General features: G+C 43.7%; 1 protein-coding gene across 1 annotated transcript in view; it reads left to right on the forward strand.

Annotated features, from left to right (window-relative positions):
* Nucleotides 1–14,340: 14,340 nt before the first annotated feature.
* The window catches only part of LOC143285854 (breast cancer anti-estrogen resistance protein 1-like), a 19,074-nt gene continuing 13,414 nt past the window's right edge, over nt 14,341–20,000 (forward strand). Inside the window, exon 1 of the mRNA XM_076593288.1 lies at nt 14,341–14,485. The gene's annotated coding sequence lies outside the window, so the exon portion shown is untranslated. The remainder of the gene's footprint in view (nt 14,486–20,000) is intronic.

Below are 20,000 nucleotides of genomic sequence, written 5' to 3' on the forward strand. Positions count from 1 at the left end.
AGTGACGCAGTGACGCCTCCTTGAGCTACTGAAACTGAAACTGTTATTCAATCAGATTTCATGCACGCATACATCACACTCTCAGATAGACATGTAACATTTTACGTGTATAACCGTTTTGTTTGTTTACCCCGCCATGTAGGCAGCCATACTCCGTTTTCGGGGGTGTGCATGCTGGGTATGTTCTTGTTTCCATAACCCACCGAACGCTGACATGGATTACAGGATCTTTAACGTGCGTATTTGATCTTCTGTGTGCGTATACACACGACGGGAGTTAAGGCACTAGCAGGTCTGCACATATGTTGACCTGAGAGATCGGAAAAATCTCCACCCTTTACCCACTATGCGCCACCGAGTTACGAATCTGGGACCCTCAGACTGAAAGTCCAACGCTTTAACCATTCAGCTATTGCGCCCGTCTCTGTCTCTGTCTCTGTCTGTCTGTCTGATCTCTGTCTGTCTGTCTGTCTGGGTCTCTGAGTCTTTGTCTGTCTGTGTCCGTCTCTCTCTCTCTCTCTCTCTCTCTCTCTCTCTGTCAGCCTGTCTGTTTGTCTGTCTGTCTGTCTGTCTCTCTCTATATATATACATCTCTCTCTCTCTCTCTCTCTCTCTCTCTCTCTGTGTGTGTGTGTGTGTGTGTGTGTGTGTGTGTGTGTAATTATTCATCAACGTGATAAACCTCTAACGCTCTCTACCCTCCCCTCCCCCCCCCCTTCCCCTCTCTTCATTCTTTCGTGAGTTTGGTCTCCCCTTCTGTTTATGTCTTTCTCTTTTGTGCTTTCTGTCTCTCTGAGTATGAGTGCGCATGCGTGCAGGCCCATGAGACAGTTTCAGTTTCAGTTTCAGTTTCTCATGGACGGAGGCGTCACTGAACAAATCCATATACTCGATCTACACTACATCTGCTCGACAGATGCCTGACAGCAGTATGACCCAACCACACCGCTCATGCCTAGATATTTGTGCTCCCGTCAGTTTTCTTTTTACAGAATTGGAGCCAGAGGACAACACATTTGTTGCCATGGGTTCTTTTTCAGTGCGCCAACCGCGTGCTGCACACGGAACCTCGATTCGTCGTCTCATTCCGAATGACTTGACGCTCAGTTTGATTTTCCAGTCAAACTTGGGAGAAAGGGCGAAAGCGGGAATCGTACCCAATCCGACGGATCCGAGTGGTTATAGCGTTGGACTTTCAATCTGAGGGTCCCGGGTTCGAATCTCTGTAACGGTGCCTGGTGGGTAGAGGGTGGAGATTTTTCCCGATCTCCCAGGTCAGCATATGTGCAGACCTGCTAGTGCCTGAACCCCCTTCGTGTGTATATACACGCACAAGATCAAATACGCATGTGTAATCCATGTCAGCGTTCGGTGGGTTATTGGGAACAAGTAATTTCGCAGCATGCACACGCCCGAAAGCGGAGTACGGCTGCCTTCATGGCGGGGTAAAAACGGTCATACACGTAAAAGCCCGCTCGTGTACATACGAGTGAACGTGGGAGTTACAGCCCACGAACAAAGAAGAAGAAGAAGAAGAGAAGCCAGTCCCACACGGACACTGTGTTGGTAGAAATGCGTCTGGACCATTCTGCCACCGTGAGAAGGAATTATTATTATTATTGACTCACTTGTGTAAACAAAGTGAGTCTATGTTTTAACCCGGTGTTCGGTTGTGTGTGTGTGTGTGTGTGTGTGTGTGTGTGTGTGTGTGTGTGTGTCCGTGTGTCTGTGTGTCCGTGGTAAACTTTAACATTGACATTTTCTCTGCAAATACTTTGTCAGTTGACACCAAATTTGGCATAAAAATAGGAAAAATTCAGTTCTTTCCAGTCATCTTGTTTAAAACAATATTGCACCTCTGGGATGGGCACAAAAAATAAAAAAAAGAAGCCAAATTATATGCAAACTGCATTTACTGTTATATTTATATTTTTTGTATTCTCTATACTTGGCACTCTGATCTCTTATTCTGACACAACAACAAGAGGAATCAAATTATCATTTTTTGTTCAAACAGGAACTTCTTTTGCTAACCATGGAATTTTTATTCATTTTGCAAACGTTTTGGTGCAGATAGTAAATAAGGGAAATTACTCTGTAATTAATGCTAGGGGACTTAATTTATCACAAGTGAGTCTTGAAGGCCTTGCCTCTCTTGTTATTATTATCATTATTGTTGTTGTTTTCTTTTTTATTTAAAAATTATTATTATTATTATCATCATCATCATTATTATTTTTTGTTTGTTATCTTTATTATCATGTTTATTGTTATTTTAATGAAGGAAGTGGATTAAGCAAGGACATGCTTTTTTTTCTCTCTCCCTTCGGCCCCCAGGGCAAAGAAACTAAACACACAAGCAAAGCAAAAATCAGCATACTACCATTATTACTACTACTACAACTACTACTACTGCTACTAAAAGAAGAAGAGGAATAAGATAATAAGAAGAGGAATAAGAAGAAGAAGAAGAGTTAATTGATAGATGAAATAACGTAAAATAAAACCAAAAAGAAGAGAGAGAGATAGCAAAACAATATAGCAAGAAAAGACAAATACAAATATTAAAACGGACACTTCACACACACACACACACACACACGCACACGCGCGCGGAAACACTTGTGTATGCATAAATATATAACCATCCCTAATTATAATAGAAATTTTAGTGCATAGAGTTTCATTTCAACATTTCCTGTTTAAGAAGAATGGCATTGTCATTTAGGCTGATTTATATAGTATATTTTCCATTTTATCAAACAAATATTTTTGGAAGAGCTTCTGAAGTTACCACTGCCAGTTATCTGTTTTCAGGCAAATTATTCCAGTATGAACCACCACTATATACAATGCTTAACTTAAGGATCAATTCCAGGAAGAGGTATTGTAAGTTTTGAAAGTGTCTGTTGCTGTTTATTGGAAAGTTATCTACAATACCAGAAGGAGCTGCTCCAGTTGTGCATCAACACAGCCTTGTTGTATTTTGGTCTGAGAAACAGTGGAAGAATGTTCGAATATCTATAATCATCAGTGGTTAATGAGCTTGATATAAAAAAAAAAACTGGTTTAAGACTTAAGCACATTTATACAATATGTTTAAATGTTCTAGAATGTTTGCATTAATCCTATACTGTCGAAGCATTTTCTACGAATACGATTGATTAGATATGAGCTTGAAAGAACTTTTTACGAGCATGGATAAGAAAGTGTTTAATTTTAGATAGTTGAAATACTTTTTGAAATATTCGTTTACACAGATAAGCAATATAATCCGACCAAATTATGATCAGTGATGATACATAGTACCTTATGCGATTTTACTTCCTCAATTTTAATCCCAGAGACAAGAATAGAAAATAAGTCTGCTGCATTGTTTTTACGTTTTTGTCTGGTTGTTACAGACATATATTTAGCTTTTTTGCATTAAGACACATGTGATTAATTACAGTCCATTTGGCTAATTGGTTGAAGCTTTCTTGTAGTTTTGTTGTCAGTACGTTTATGGATGAATGATTGAAATTTACTGAATTGCCGTGTGCAAATAAATCACGAAACTATTAACAACAGAGGCAGATCGTTGATATACAGTGAGAATAATAATGGACCAAGGATACATCTTGTGGTACATCACATCTTATTTTCTTTAAATCTTATTTAGAAGCTGTTTTCGGTTTGATGAAAATGATGAAATGAACTGAATCATATCTTCAGGTAGTCCATATGTAATCAGTTTCCTCCAACACACACACACACACACACACACACACACAAACGCACGCACACACATGCACACACATGCACACGCAACCACCCCCCGCCTCCCGCCCCGCCTCCCCCCCACCCCCACCGCCCCACCCAAAAGAAAAAAACAACAACAAAAAACAACAAAAATAAACAAAAACAAAAACAAACAACAACAACAAAAACAACAACCCAAAAATCACACACACACACACACACACACACACACACACACACACACACACACATCTGCCCCCAGCCCCCCTTCCACTCCCTCATCCCCCCCCCCGCACTACCCCCAACCCCCCTCCCCCAAACCCCCGTCCCCCTCCCGCCCCGCCCGCCCCCCCCCCCCCTCCCACACACACACACACACTGAAATAAAACCACCAACCACTGTTGTCTGTCCTGTCCTTCCCAGCTTAAGACTAGGCGCCCGAGACAGCCTGGAGTCCATCCATGACGAGGAGGAATATGTCTCTTACCATTACGACAGAGTCCGGGAAGTACGCCGTTTATGTCCTACCATTGTGGGCGTCAGAGGTACCATGATCATTAACTCCTCGGCGACTAGCGGCTACAAATGGAAGAAGAAATGGCGAGATAGACGAAGGCGCCAAAAAGCGGTATTTCTTCTTCTTCTTCTTCTTCTTCTTATTATTATTATTATTTTACAGAAATTTTAACAGACGACTTTATATTATTGTCGATCCCTCAAAGACAAAAAAAAAAAAATGTTTTGTTTGTGGGATCGAAGTTAGAAAATTCTATTTTGTGTTTTGCGTATATGTAATAATCCTGTTGAGTAACGCTTTGTGTTTTTGTGAGGCCGCCCCTAACGTGTGTGTGTGTGTGTGTGTGTGTGTGTGTGTGTGTGTGTGACGGGGTGTGGGTTTATACGTTTGTCAGTTGAGTGGTTGGGCCTCGGTGTCTTTGAATTGTTGCATGTACGTTGTGTAGCTCTCTCTCTCTCTCTGTTTCTGTCTCTGTCTTTCTCAGTCTCTGTCTCTCTCTCTCTTTCTGATGGGTTGTGGGTACATACGTTTGTCGGTTGAGGGGTTGGCCATTGGTGTTGCATGTATGCTGTGTATCTCTCTCTCTCTCTCTCTCTTCTGATATGAATTTTCTCTATTTGTGTTTGTGCGTTTCTTTTTCTTTTTTGATTTGATTATCTTATTTTGTACCCAAGAGCTGGGTGGAAAAAAACATTCTTGTCATTATGCTTATCTCAATACCCTGGAAAAATAAAATTTCGTTCGTTCGTTCGTTCGTTCGCTCTCTCTCTCTCTCTCTCTCTCTCTCTGTGTGTGTGTATGTGCCTATGACTGGGTGTGGGTGCATACGTTTGTCGGTTGAGAGTTGGGCCTTAGTGTTCTGAAGACTGCAGATTGCTTTTGTTCTCTCTCTCTCTCTCTCTCTCTCTCTCTCTCTCTCTCTCTCTCTCTCTCTCTCTCTTTATGATGGGGTGTGTCACTGTGTGTGCGTTTACGTTTGTTGGTTGAGGGCTGGGCCTTGGTGTTTTTAAGACTGCAAATTGTTGCATGTAATGTAGGTTGTGAGCTTTGTGTGTGTGGAGGGGGGTGGGAGTGGGGGTGGGGGGGTGAGGGAGGGGGCAGGGGCGATGAGGTGGGGGAATTTTGAATGGGCGTCTGTGTGCATGCATGGATGTATGTAGGGGGTGGGTGGGGGATACACTTCTGTGAGTATGTGTATGTGTGTTAAAACCTTTTTTGAGATATTGATATTATTGAAAATTGGTAAATTGATTTGTTAAATATGTTGTTCTTTTAAAATTCATATGATTGAGGTTTTTTTGTGTTTTTTTTTTTTCTCAAATTTGATTTTCTTTGTGTTGCTCAATTAATATTTGCTAATATTAATATTAATGGTTGCTAAAATGTCAGTACAACAAAAAGATAATCTGACAATAAATGGTTTCAGTCAGTCAAGTGTGTGTGTGTGTGTGTGTGTGTGTGTGTGTGTGTGATGGGGTGTGGGTACATACATTGTTGGTTGAGGGTTGGGCCCTGGTGTCTTTGAGACTGCATATTGTTGCATGTCCGTTCTCTCTCTTCTCTCTCTACCCCCCCTCTCTCTCTTTCTCTCTCTCTTTCTCTGTGTTTATGATGGGGTGTGGGTAACATACATTTGTCGGATGAGGGGTTGGGTCTCGGTGTTTTTAAGACTGCAAATTATTGCATGTGATGTACGTTGTGTAGCTGTGTGTGTGGGCGTGTGTGTGTATATATATATATATATGTGTGTGTGTGTGTGTGTGTGTGTGTGTGTGTGTGTGTGTGTAGTCTTCAGTTTAACGTCTTCCACTTTAAGTGATATTAGACGGGGGAAAAAAAAAAAGAAAAAAAAAGGGGGGGGGGGGGGGGGGGGCGGGAGGGTGGAGGACGGGGCGTGGTGGAGGGAACGGTATTGGGCAGAGGGTGAAAAATGGTGTGTGTGTATGTGTGTGTGCGCGTGTGTGCGCATATATCTCTGTGTGTGTGTGTGTGTGTTTGTGTGTTTGTGTGTGGTGGGGAAAGATACAGAGCACTGGAAAAAAATAAAGCATTAAAAATGGTGTGTGTGTGTGTGTGTGTGTGTGTGTGTGTGTAGGGGGTTATGATGGGGTGTGGGTACATAATACGTTTCTCACCGGTTGAGGGTTAGGCCTTGGTGTCTTTGAGATTGCAAACTATTGCATGTACGTTGTGTAGCTCTCTCTCTCTTTCTCTCTCTCTCCCCCCTCTCTCTCTCTATCTCTGTGTGTTTATAATGGGGTGTGGGTGTATACATTTATCGGTTGAGGGTTGGGCCTTCATGTCTTTGAGACTGCAAATTGTTGCATTCCGTTGTGTACTCTCTCTCTCTCTCTCTCTCTCTGTGTGTGTGTGTGTGTGGGTGGGTGGGTACATACGTTTTGTAGGTTAAGGAGTTGGGCCTTGGTGTTTTTGAGACTGCATATTAATTGTTGCAAATACTTTGTGTAGCTCTCTCTCTCTCTCTCTCTCTGTATGTGTGTGTGTGTGTGATTATGATTGGGTGTGGGTGGTTACGTTTGTGGGTTGGCCTTGGTGTTTTGAATGTTTTTGTTGTGTGTGTGTGTGTGTGTGTGTGAGTGTGTTTATGATGGGGTGTTGGTGTATACGTTTGTCGGTTGAGGGGTTGGGCCTCCGTGTCTTTGAGAAACCAAAATATTGCCTGTACATTGTGTGTGTGTGTGTGTGTGTGTGTGTGTGTGTGTGTGTGATGGGGTGTGGGTACATACATTTGTCGGTAGAGTGGTTGGGCCTCGATGTCTTTGAGACTGCAAATTGTTGCACGTACGTTGTGTAGCCAGCTCTGCGTGGCGTGTGTGTTTGTGTGTTCAAATATTAGTTTACTTTCTCGAAATGAATGAAAAATGAAGCTAGGAGAGGAAGTATTAAACAACAGAAAAACAAAGTAACTCGCTCCATTCACACAGCTTCATGTCAGTGCTGTTTATACTACCAGTTGAGCTACAACTAATGACAATTCAGTTTTCTATTTTGTGATCGTTGTGCTCTGCACAGCCGTGCAGAAGCAGGTATGCAGATAAAAGAATAAATAAATAAAAACCTGTGTCACAGGATAACTAAACAAGTGCTTGGCGTTACTCTGTGACAGAGGGTCCGTCTTGTTTCAGTATCCAACGCTTTGTTCTCACTCCCAGCCCAAGCAGTGTCAATTGGTCCAAACGATTCCGTTCTATCTATCTATCTATCTATCAATCTATCTGTCTGTCTGTCTGTCTGTCCATTCATCCACCCGTCACCCATCCACCTATCGATCCATTATTTTCATCTATTCTATTTATTCATAATTATGTGTATCAATGAATTAGTTGATTATATGTTATGTATCTGTCTTTCAATTCATTCATTCACTCTTTCGTTCGTTCGTTCGTTCATCCATGCGTTCGTTCGTTCGTTCGTTCATTCGTTTGTTATTCACTCGTTAGGTCATTCATTCATTCGTTCATTCATTTATATCCGGTTGCAGAAACGGCGAAAGAAAAACGCGGCGCGCAAGTTGAGAAAACAGGCCTCCCAAAGCACAAGCAGCAGAAGCTTCTCGGGTGTTCCTGTGCCGGAAATCGTCATCCACGAGCCCACCGACACCAGCCCAGCTCAGGAAGGGAGCCTCGACACCAAGCCTAAAGCCCGCGTGCGCTACACCCTGGTTCATCTGTTCCACATTTTTCGCGCGCTGTCCACCGCCGTGGCCCCGTCCAGCGGCTCCGATTCCGGTAGTAAGGCCGCCAAGACCGAGCGGAAGTCGCTCGCTGAACCGCTCAAGTCGAGCCTGTCGGTGTCAGCAGAGCAGTCGTCCTCGGATAATTCGCCCAAAACGAAAGATGATGGCGCTGGTTTGTTTGGGAAATAAGTGACAGCAAACCGGTCAACGACTGGTTTGTTGGCTGGAAAGAAGTGACGGCTCTGGGTTCGTTTGGAAAATGAGTGACACCAACAACACTCGTAGTTTTCTGGTTTGTTCGAGAAATGATGGCGCTGGTTCGTTTGGGAAATGAGTGACACCTCTCTCGTCTCTTGTCTCATCTTCCAATAACCGCTGTGACGGCGCGTGTCTGTTGTCAGTTTGTTAGTGTTTTGATTTTTGGGGTGGTGTTTTTTTAAATTTTTTTATAATATTTATCTATCTGTTTACTTTTTTTCTTTACATAATAATAATGGCTGTGGACTTAGTAGGTGGTGTCCTAAGTACGTTAAAACAGAACAGGCACCACTGAACACCACCGAAGTGACTCAGCAGCAGTGCAGGGTCTCCTCTGGTGTGTGGCCTCCAGGCGACCTAACATCGATGGTTCCCTGTGGACTGCCGACGCTGGAACTGCGACGGACGAACCCGGGTGTGGCCGTGTATGGGGAAATCTAAATGAGCGGCGTGGGAGTTATGCCACTGAAACGGCGCAGATGATGGGGCAGCAAAAAAAAAAAAAAAAAAAAAAAAAAAAAAAAGGGCTGTGGATGTTGATGATTATGAGAAAGACTACAGAGATCCATTATTGTTGTAAAACTACAGAGAGGGAGGCTGTGTACTGAATCCACTGCATCGTATCACGTCCTGACGTTAACCAGGACTGGAAGATACCTGCACTTGCGGTGTTAGACAGAAAACGGCGAATTTTTAGGCAGTCCCGGAAACGTTCCATATGGAATGAAAGAATGAAGGAGACAACAACAAACGACCGTGCTTTTCCGATCACCCCTGTGGTTGTAACCCATAAACATGTGACGATTGGATTTATTTCCCCTTGTGCATCTGATTTTTTCAGGAGTCTAAGAGATTTCTTCGTGCATGGAATGCGCCAAGTTCTAAAGAAATCACACACACACACACACACACACACACACACACACACACACACACACAACACAGCACAACACACACACATAACACAACACAACACATTACACCACACACACACACACACACACACACACACACACACACACACACACACACAACACAACACAACACACACACACACACACACACACACATATATATAACACAACACATTACACCACACACACACACACACACAACACAACACAACACAACACAGCACATTACACCACACACACACAACACACACACACACACACACACACACACACCCACAAAAGCAGAGGTGCCCATGCTTTTGACACAGAAGTTCTGAAAATGTGGCGAATTATAACTTGACTTTTCTTTTCTTTTCTTCACTGACTCGATACAGACTGATAATGACGCTGCCTTTTTTATTTTATTTTATTTTATTTTATTTTATTTTTTACTTCTTCTGTTTTTTGCTTCGGTCTTCTGTCGCTGGCTGGTAGCTACAATATTGTGAGCATCGCGTCAAAAAGATAATGTGTAGGATGAATATTATGATGTTGGATGTTCACTCTCTCCCTTCATGGCTTGGGCGGCAAGAGCTTTGAAAATAGCAGGCCAGAATCTGAATGCAGGGTATGTCATGTTATTGTGCGCTCAGTGTGTGTGTTGTGTGTGTGTGTGTGTGTGTGTGTGTGTGTGTGTGTGTGTGTGTGTGTGTGTTGTGCGTGCGTGCGCGTGTGTGTGTGTGTGTGTGTGTGTGTGTGTGTGTGTGTTCATTTATGTTTCTATATACATACATGTGTTTGTGTTTGATTAGCTATTCTTTTGTAGCAATCTTTGTGAGAAAACATGTTCATACAAACGGTATTGTGATTTTGGGTTCAAATGTGTTTGGAGATCTCTGTATCTGTCTGTTTCTCTCTGTCTCTGTTTGTCTGTCGGTCTGACTGCCTGTCTGTCTGTCTTACTCTTTCTCTGTATGTCTGTCTTTCGTTTTCTCTCCCTCTCTCTCTTTCTCTACCCCTCTGTCTTCTGTTTTGTCAGTTGCTTTGCATTAACTGCTTTTCGGCATGTGTAATTGTTTACGATGTTTGGAGAACTGTAATAATGTTTCATGTGTTACTCGTTGAGAGCGCTATTCCTTATGAGAGAGGATTTGGCCAAAAGCTGTGTAAAAATCTGTATTCTTTTTCCTCTTGTCTTTCTTTGACTGTCCGCCCGCCCGTCTTGTCCGTCTGCCTGTCTGTATTTTTGTCTCCGTTTCCCTCTCTGTTCATCTGTCTGCCTGTCTGTATTTTTGTCTCCGTTTCCCTCTCTGTTCATCTGTCTGCCTGTCTGTATTTTTGTCTCCGTTTCCCTCTCTGTTCATCTGTCTGTCTGTCTGTCTCTCTTCTCTCTTCTTGACAAAGAAAACCTGAAAACTGCAGACCTATTTCAGTTTTACCCTTTCTGTCAAAATTACTCGAAATAGTTGCATTTCGTCAACTCCTCAGTCATTTGTCATCCAATGACCTTCTTGAGGTGTTCCAATCTGCATAGACAGAATAACAGTACCGAGACAGCCCACTTACACATGTCTAACACTTTATTGTCTTGTGCAGACAAGAATGAAATCTGATTGATCTCTCGGCAGCTTTCGACACAATAGATCAAGATATTCTTCTTAACCGTCTTCATCGTGCTTTTGGAATCTCTAGCATAGCCCTCACTTGAATTAAATCTTACCGTTCCAGTCGTACTCAGAGGATGTTCATCTCAAGTTCTCATTCCGAATCCAGACCTCTTTCTGTTCGATATGGTGTTCCCCAAGGTTCAATTCTTGGTTTAGTACTGTTTAGTCTGTACACTCAACCACTGTCCGACATCATCAGCCTACACCAGTGTGATTTTCACAGGCTTGCAGATGACACCCAACTCACAAAAGCTCCTTCCCTAAGTTCTTTTGCTGTTCTTCGCAAAAACACAGAGATATGCATTGTTGCAGTGAAGGAATGGATCTGACTTAATGACGTCAAGACAGAAGCCATATTTGTAGGCTGTAGATCTATGCTCAGTCATATTTCAGACCACACCTTCAATGTCAGCATTGCTGATGTCAACGTTCAAAATCATGTCAGAATGTTTTGATTCAGCTCTGTCCACGCCACCATGTCAGTGTTTCATGTAAAATTGCAAACTTCCAGCTGAGAAAAATCAGTACCATTCAACCTCATCTGACTGTTGAAGCAACCACTCACCTTGTCTGTTCCTTGATCCTAAGTCGCATTGACTACTACAATTCACTACTCGCTGGTTTGCACTTTGATTTGATGTCAAGCCTTCAGATGATCTTGTACAATGCTGCCAGAGTCGTTCTCAAAAAGTCAAAGAAAGATCATGTTTCCCCTCACTTGCGTCAGCGTCGTTGGTTGCCCACCCAGTACAGCAAACTGGCATATTTGCTCATCGCCACTTGGAAGATTCTGTCCAATGGTATGTATCTTCTGTGCTTCATATTTACACCCTCTTCCGTTCTCTCGGGTCTTCTGGAAAAAAAAAGTTCCTTCGAGTCCCCAAAGTCTCTTCAAAGACATTTTTTTGGTCAAAGAGCGCGTTTCAGTATCAAGCATCTTCTGTCTGGAATTCTCTTCCTCTGGATCTCCGTTACTGACCAACTCTGTCTCTTTTTCAAAACAAAATTAAAAGAAAACAAACTACTTGTTCAGAATGGCCTTTCGATGCGACGAAGCCTGGCCATTTGTCTGTCTTATGCCACCTTCTTTTGCCTCCTTGTGCCCCTGTCTCTAACCCCCATCATTGTAGTCATCGTGTAGTGTGTGTGCTTGTGGGTGGCCGTTCACTTTCCACTACAATCAAATATTATCCCAGACAGTCAGGACAACAGTTGCCTCCTCAGCTGTTCTGATGGCCATCGCCGGCCACGATTGACTGTCACCCATAAAGGGGCTTAGTAGGTGGTGTTCTACGTATGTTAAACCTGAACAGGCGCTATTCATCACCACCAGTGACTCAGCAGCAGTGCAGGGTCTCCACTGATGAGTCGCCACATCGCGACCAGACACCAATAGTTCTCTTCTATGGACTTCCGGGGTTGGAGCTGCGGCAGACGAAGCAGACCGAGTATGGCTGTACAAGGAGAATTTGGAATGGGCAACGTGAGAATTACGTCACCGAAACGGCACAGATGATGGGGGATAAAAAGTGTGTGCGTGAGCGCGCGCGCGCACGCGCGTGTGTGTGTGTGTGCTCTCATATGTGTTTGTCTGTCTGTATGTGTGTGTGTGTATGTGTGCGCGCGCTCGCTCGCTCTCATATGTGTGTGTGTGTGTGTGTGTGTGTGTGTGTGTGTGTGTGTGATTTCGATTCAGGTAGACAGAACAGGCAGGTCTATCAGCTATGGAAATTAAGTTACACGCGAATCACACACACACACACACACACACACACACACACACACACACACACACACCGAACAAATCAACACACACACATCCACCTTCATCCCTCCCCTCCCACCAGCACACACACACACACACACACACACACACACACACACAACCGCCTTAACACACACCAACACCCTCCCGCAACCCTCCCCCCCCCCCCCCCCCACACACACACATACCCTATCCCCACCCCTACCCCACACACAGATGCAACCCTCTCCAAACCCAACCCACCCTTTCTCCCATCCACCCAATTTTAACACCTCACTGCGCAAGCGTTCAGCTGAATGGGGGAGACAAGACAGCCCTTTACAGCCTCCCCCCCCTTCCGCCCCCCCAGCCCCCCTACCGGACCCCCCGTCCCCCTAACGACCAGCGAATTAGACCATTACTGCCTGCGCTGCAGCAGGAACAGCAACTGAGGAGAGGGATGCACCTGCAGGTGACTGGCTGGCTGGCTGGCTAGCTGAATTTGTGTGTGTGTGCGCGCGCGCGCGTGTGTGTCTGGTGTGTATACAGGGTTCACAAAAAGTTATGGTTCTCTTGGAGAACGTGCACGCAACTTAAAAAAAAAAAATCTATTTATTTCTTCTTTTTTTTCTATTTATTTCTTCTTTTTTTTCTTTTTTTTTTTTCGTACCTCCACCCTCAATGGCCTTTTCGCTTTAGGATCCAACTCAGTGACAAATGCTTGATCCTAAACTGAATCGTATCAGATTCGCTCGGAAGTCACTGTCGTGAAAGCATTCGTAGTAATATTTCGCCCTGATTGTGGTGTTTGGACACAAACATTTGTGTATGTGTATTTGTTTGAGAGAAGGAGACACTTTTTTTTTTTTTTTTGACAGCTCCTCTTTTGAATCGCCGGGGGCTGAATTATGTAACATGACAGCTGTTTATACTCCCATAACCTTTTCCCACTGTGCCATTTGGGGTTTTGCCATACAGTCCTTCCGCTATTTCGGTTTGTGTCACAAGATGTAGGGCTACTAATTATGAGGACAGACAGAGCCGGGAAGAGAGAGAGAGAGAGAGAGAGAGAGAGAGAGAGAGAGAGAATTTATTCATTCAAGGCCACAGCCCCATATGAACAAAGGGCAATAACAAAATTTGCAAATGTCATCACAACTGTCAGTGTTTACACAACTAATTTCACAGCTTGATAAAGAAATAAACTAAGACAATACTGTCTCTCTGAGATAGATACCATGCCAGGTTTCGAATAGTATTGTCATCAGTAGATGCCATCAACAAACATAAACAAAACAAACATGGATATTCATTATACTTTTTTGGAATAAAATGTGTTTCGAACGGAGGTCATTCAGGGCAGGACACTTCAACACAAAATCAACTTCGTCTTCAGTTGTTTTCCTGCACAAAGGACACAGCGTTACTGAATTGCATACATTTTTATAACGATACTGATGTGTATTAATTCCAGAAATACCAAATCTAGATCTAGTCAAAATAAATCGTGAAGAGAGAGAGAGAGAGAGAGAGAGAGAGAGAGGCTGAGTAGGCGAAACGGGACAGGCGGGGCGCCGGCCAAGTAGGCAAAACGGGACAAAGAGCCAAACTCTCAAAAGGCCATTGAGGGTGGCCGCACGCCCGATCTAAGAGTTTGTGCGAAACGGGACTGAACAGGTGAATCAGAGATGCTCCAGTGTTCCTTAACTTTTTGTGAAGTCTGTGTGTGTGTGTGTGTGTGCGCGCGCGCACGCGCGTGTGTGTGTGTGAGTGTCCGTGCGCGCGCGCGTGTGCGTGTGTGTGTGTGTGTGTTGCTCGTTAACAGCAAGGATGAGCTGCTGGCAGCGTTCAGTTTCTCAGCACAGTCAGTTTCGGTCTGCATGTTGTGAGGGGCACAGGAAGGGGTTTTAAGTTAAAGCGGCCGTTGGCAGTTTGGTGTGAACGGTGTTTTCAGTCCGTGAAAATAGGTAAGATTGGTGTGGTGTGGTGTGGTGTGGTGTGGTTTGGGTCATTTGCTTGTCTCAGTGTTTGTCTCTGTGTCTGTCATGTGGCTGCCTATTTGTCTGTCTGTCTGTCTGTCTGTCTCCTTTCCTTACCAGACAGCCCTGTCTGTGTCTCCGTGTCTCAGTCGTCTTCTTCCCATTCTCTGTCTCTGTCTGTCTGTCTCTGTGTGTGTGAAGCTGTCTGTCTCAGTGTCTCTCTCAGTCTGTCTCCCTGTTTTTGTCTGTCTCTTTCTCTCTCTCCGTCTCTCTCTCTCTCTCTCTCTCTCTGTCTCCCTCTCTCTGTGCCTGTATCTCTCTCTGTCTCTTTGTCTCTGCCCCATCGTGTCTGTCTGTCCGTCTGTCTCACTGTATATGTGTCTGTCTCTGTCTGCCTGTCTCTGTGTCTGTCTCTGTCTCTCTCTATGTCTGTCTGTCTGTCTCTCTGTCACATTTATATGCAAGGACAGAAGTTGATCAGTATGCAGTCTGCTGCCTACAGCCATGTTATTTGTTGATGTGTTGAATTTGTTTGTTGAATTTCTTCCTCTTCTTTGATTTATAAAATCTATTGTGTATTATCTTTCTTAAGATGGCTGGGGGAGGGGGGGAGGAGGGACCGGGGGGTGGGGTGGGGTGGGGGGGATTGAGTGGCTGTTGATATCAGTACGGTTTTTTTTTTTAATTAACATTTTTCTTGTAAACAATTGTGTGTTTTGAAAGTTGCAGTATTACTGATTCGATCGATGATATTCTGCTCATTAGAATGACGACCTGATTCAAAGAAGCAATTCCATCTTCAACTCTCTCTCTCTCTCTCTCTCTCTCACACACACACACACACATACACACACACTGCCTCTGTGCTTTGTGTGTGTGTGTGTGTGTGTGTGTGTGTGTGTGTGTGTGTGTGTGTGTGTAAATCTTTCTTTCGGTCATGCCACAAAAAACTCACCAGGAGAACTGAGATGATGAACGAGACAACAACAAGGAAACTTTGTACACAGTCACAACACTCAACAGTATTTTAAAAAAAACTACAACACTTTTTTTAATACTATTTTACATATATACTTTTGTGAGTGGCGAGCCTTCGGATGCACATATAATTTCCAATCGGATTGATAAAGATGTACTGGATTGCATTGTATTGTTATATCGTATTTTATAGCACTGTATTTTATTGTTGTATTGCAAAGCATTGCATTGTATTGTCTTGTATTGTATTGGATTGCATTGTTGTGTAGTTTAGTGCAGTGTAGTCTATTGTAGAGTAGTGTGGTGTTGTGTAGTATTGTAGTGTGTTGTGGAGTGTAGTGTAGTGTGGTGTAGTGTATTTCCAACATGTTACAATATCACACAGTCATAGATGAACAGGACATTAGTAGCCCTACATCTTGTGACACAAACCGAAACAGCGGAAGGACTGAAACCCACTTGAAATGGCACAGTGGGGAAAAAAGGTTATGGGAGTATAAACAGCTGTCATGTTACATGATTCAGCCCCCGGCGATTCATAAGAGGCGCTGTCAAAAGCTGCGAGGAAAATAAGTAGTAAATAACTCTGTGTTAAACGCAACGAGGGCGTGTGATGTACAAGTTTTGAAAGACAAAGGGATGGGATGTGTGTGTGTGTGTGTGTGTGTGTGTGTGTGTGTGTGTGTGTGGCGGGTTGGGGGGGGGGGTGCGGAGGGGAGGAGGTCGGGGGGTGGTGAGGGCTCGGGGGGGCGGGGAGGGGGGGGCGGGGAGGGGGGAGGGCGCGGGGGTGGGGTGGGGGGGGGGGGTAGGGAGTGGTTGAAAGACGTATGTGTCAGTGTGTGTTGTTTCTTTTGTTGTTGTTGTCAAACGCTCTTTCAAAGTCCACAAGAAGCAGTGACCACTTGCGGGCTCTCTCTCTCTCTCTCTCTCTCTCTCTCTCTCTCTCTCAGTCGTTCGTCTCCAAGGTTTGTACAGTACACAGAAAACAAAGTACAGATAAATCATATAATAAATATTAACGCATGTAACATCGATACACATCACATCAATACAAACACATACTAAAGTACATATAAATCCTGAAATAATTATTCATGCCTCAACATCAAAACCCATCATACCAATACGAACACATCAAATAACGAAAGAGAAACGACATTATTCTATCAAACACTTAATTAAGCGAAATCTAAGTGTTGTGTTGCAGAGAGAAACGACATTATTCTATCAAACACTTAATTAAACGAAATCTAAAGAAACAAGAAGATATGCATCTGTAAGAATAAACACTTCATTAAAGTTGTATAGCAACAGAAAAAAAAAGTTGCTTATACTCGACCCTCACAAAGTGTACTTCTTCTTGTTTGGCAACTCCCACATTCACTCGTATGTTTACGAGTGGGCTTTTACGTGTATAACCGTTTTTACCCCGCCTTGTAGACAGCCATACTCCGTTTTCGGGGGTAAAGCGTACTATTTGCACCCGCCCACGTTTTGCGCAAGCGTATTGTACATATATAATAGTGAATAATACAGTCAACGTAAGATAAACGCGTATTAATTCGTATGAATGTCACCGTTTTTCTCTCACTCTCTGTGGCCGAGATTCTCAGTAACTGCAAGCTTAAAATAGAATCTTAAACAGACAGACAACGAGCGCGAACTTTCCATCCAACTGAACGTGAAGTTCACAGTGTTGGCCTCATCACACAAAAGGTCAGGAGAAGCCATTTCACAGCCGGGTCATAGATATGGAAAGAAGAGGATAGTTGTCCCTTTTTTGACGTTACCCAACTGTTCGCCTTTTACCGATATTCTGTCGCCTACGTAAGTTGGTTTGTCTCCCTTTTTTGTTTAAAAAAAAAAATCCTTGATGTATATATATATATATATATATATATTTCAAAGGGATGGAAAGGCTTTACAATGGGGGGTGGGGGGGTGGGGGGGGGGGGGGGGTGCGTGCGTGCGTGTTTGTGTGTGTGTGTGTGTGCTTACATGCATGTGTGCGTGTGGGGGGGAGGGGGTGCGTGCGTGCGTGCGTGTTTGAGTGTGTGTGTGTGTGTGTGTGTGTGCTTGCGTGCATGCGTGCGTGCGTGCGTGCGTGTGTGTGTGTGTGTGTGTGTGTGTGTGTGTGAATCTCTCTCTCTCTCTCTCTCTCTCTCTCGCTTGCAAGCTGCACCGTCGATCTCCATGCAGTATGACCAGGCATTATTGGGTTCGTGGATCAACAATAAGTAAAGAAGAAGAAGAAGAAGAAAAAGATGATGATGATGATGAAGATGAAGAACAACAGCAAGAACAACAAGAGCAACAACAACAACAACAGCAGCAGCAGCAATAACAAATGTAAACCCAAAGCATGAAAAGTTTCCATTTTGCTGATTAAAAAACAAACAAAAAAACCCCAAAAAACAAAACTCAATAACACTCCTAGTCTCACCCGTCTCGTCTCGCCATGTACAGTACAGTTCTGGGCCAGTGTATAAGAAGAGTTGGCAAGCCCCCGCGTACGTGGGGTCCGCTATGTCTTTCCCTCCTCACATTACCTGCATTGTTCTCGCTATGGGGAACAATACCGTTCGGCCCATTTCTGATTAGATACCCCTTTCTGTTGGCTACACGCCTCCTCTTTACAAAAAGAGGAGATGTCTGCAACAGCATTCGTTTTCCAGGACTAACCCCCCACCTTGGCCCCCCCCCCCCCCCACAAACCACATCTTATCCCCGCCACCTCCCACCCCACCTCACCCCACGACCAAAACAACCTTTGCTGAAGCAAGACCCACAACCACAACCCCTGAACGACTTCACCTAAAGGACAGCAGCCAGTGGGTCGTTAAACCCCTCCATTTGATCTTCAGTCATTTTATTTATTTATTTATTCATTTATGTATTGATTTGTTTATTTATTTATTTATTTGTTTGTTTGTTAATCTATTTGTTTGTTTGTTTGTTTTTATTTATTCATTTAATGATGTATTCATTTATTTGTTTGTTCTTTCCCCCTGAAGACCTGACTGAGCGCGTTGGGTTACGCTGCTGGTCAGGCATCTGCTTAGGAGATGTGGTGTAGCGTATATGGATTTGTCCAAATGCAGTGACGCCTCCTTGAGTGACTTAACTGAAATTGTTTTGTTTGTCTGTTAGAAGGTGGAAAGTGGCAGAATGGTTAAGACGCTCGTCTGCCAGTACAGAGTCCGTGTGGGTCTGGGTTCGAAACCTGCTCTCGCCCTTTCTCCCGTTTGGCTGTGAAATCTATCTGAGCATCTAGTCGTTCGGATGAGACTATAAACCGAGGTCCTGTGTGCAGCACGCCCTTGACGTGGAGTGATGGCTTAGAGGTAACGCGTCCGCATAGGAAGCGAGAGAATCTGAGCGCGCTGGTTCGAATCACGGCTCAGCCGCCGATATTTTCTCCCCCTCCACTAGACCTTGAGTGGTGGTCTGGATGCTAGTCATTGGGATGAGACGATAAACCGAGGTCCCGTGTGCAGCATGTACTTAGCGCACGTAAAAGAACCCACGGCAACAAAAGGGTTGTTCCTGGCAAAATTCTGTAGAAAAATCCACTGCGATAGGAAAAACAAATAAAACTGCACGCAGTACAAAAAAAAAAAAAAAAAAAAAAAAAAAAAAAAAAAGGGTGGCGCTGTAGTGTAGCGACGCGCTCTCCCTGGGGAGAGCAGCCCGAATTTCACACAGAGAAATCTGTTGTGATAAAAAAGAAATACAAATAAAAATATACACGGAAAAAGAACCAGTGGCGACGAGAGTGTAGTCCTCTGGCAAAAATTCTGTAGAAGAAACCCACTCGAGATACACAAACATAATTATATGCATGCACTCAAGGCCTGACTAAGCGCGGTAGGTTATGCTGCTGGTCAGGCCCAGCAGATGTGCTGTAGCGTATATGGATTTGTCCGAACGCAGTGACGCCTCCTTGAGAAACCGAAACTGTCTGTTTGCAAAAGACCGCTAGGCACGAATGTGTTACTGACTCAGACTTTATTATTTGTATTGTCGAATTCACTGTATTTGTATCGCAAATTTTTTTTTTTTTTTTTTTTAACTGTTTTCAAGCACACTTATTTCCGAACCGATCAAGCTCAAATTTGGCAGATTCATCAGTTCCGACATCTTCTCGGTCTTGAGGCAAACTTAGTGCGGACCTTACGTGGGTTGCATGAGCGAACTTAGGAGCGCTAAGTTTGCTTATCGTTAATTTAGAATGTTCCTATGTTCGCTCATGGTTAATGTAGAATGTTCCTATGTTCGCTCATGGTTAATTTAGAATGTTCCTATGTTCGCTCATGGTTAATTTAGAATGTTCCTATGTTCGCTCATGGTTAATTTAGAATGTTCCTATGTTCGCTCATGGTTAATTTAGAATGTTCCTGTGTTCGTTCATGGTTAATTTAGAATGTTCCTATGTTCGCTCATGGTTAATTTAGAATGTTCCTGTGTTTGCTCATGATTAATTTAGAATGTTCCTATGTTCGTTCATGTTTAATTTAGAATGTTC

Source organism: Babylonia areolata, chromosome 9 (assembly GCF_041734735.1).
Source record: "Babylonia areolata isolate BAREFJ2019XMU chromosome 9, ASM4173473v1, whole genome shotgun sequence".
Taxonomy (NCBI): domain Eukaryota; kingdom Metazoa; phylum Mollusca; class Gastropoda; order Neogastropoda; family Buccinidae; genus Babylonia; species Babylonia areolata.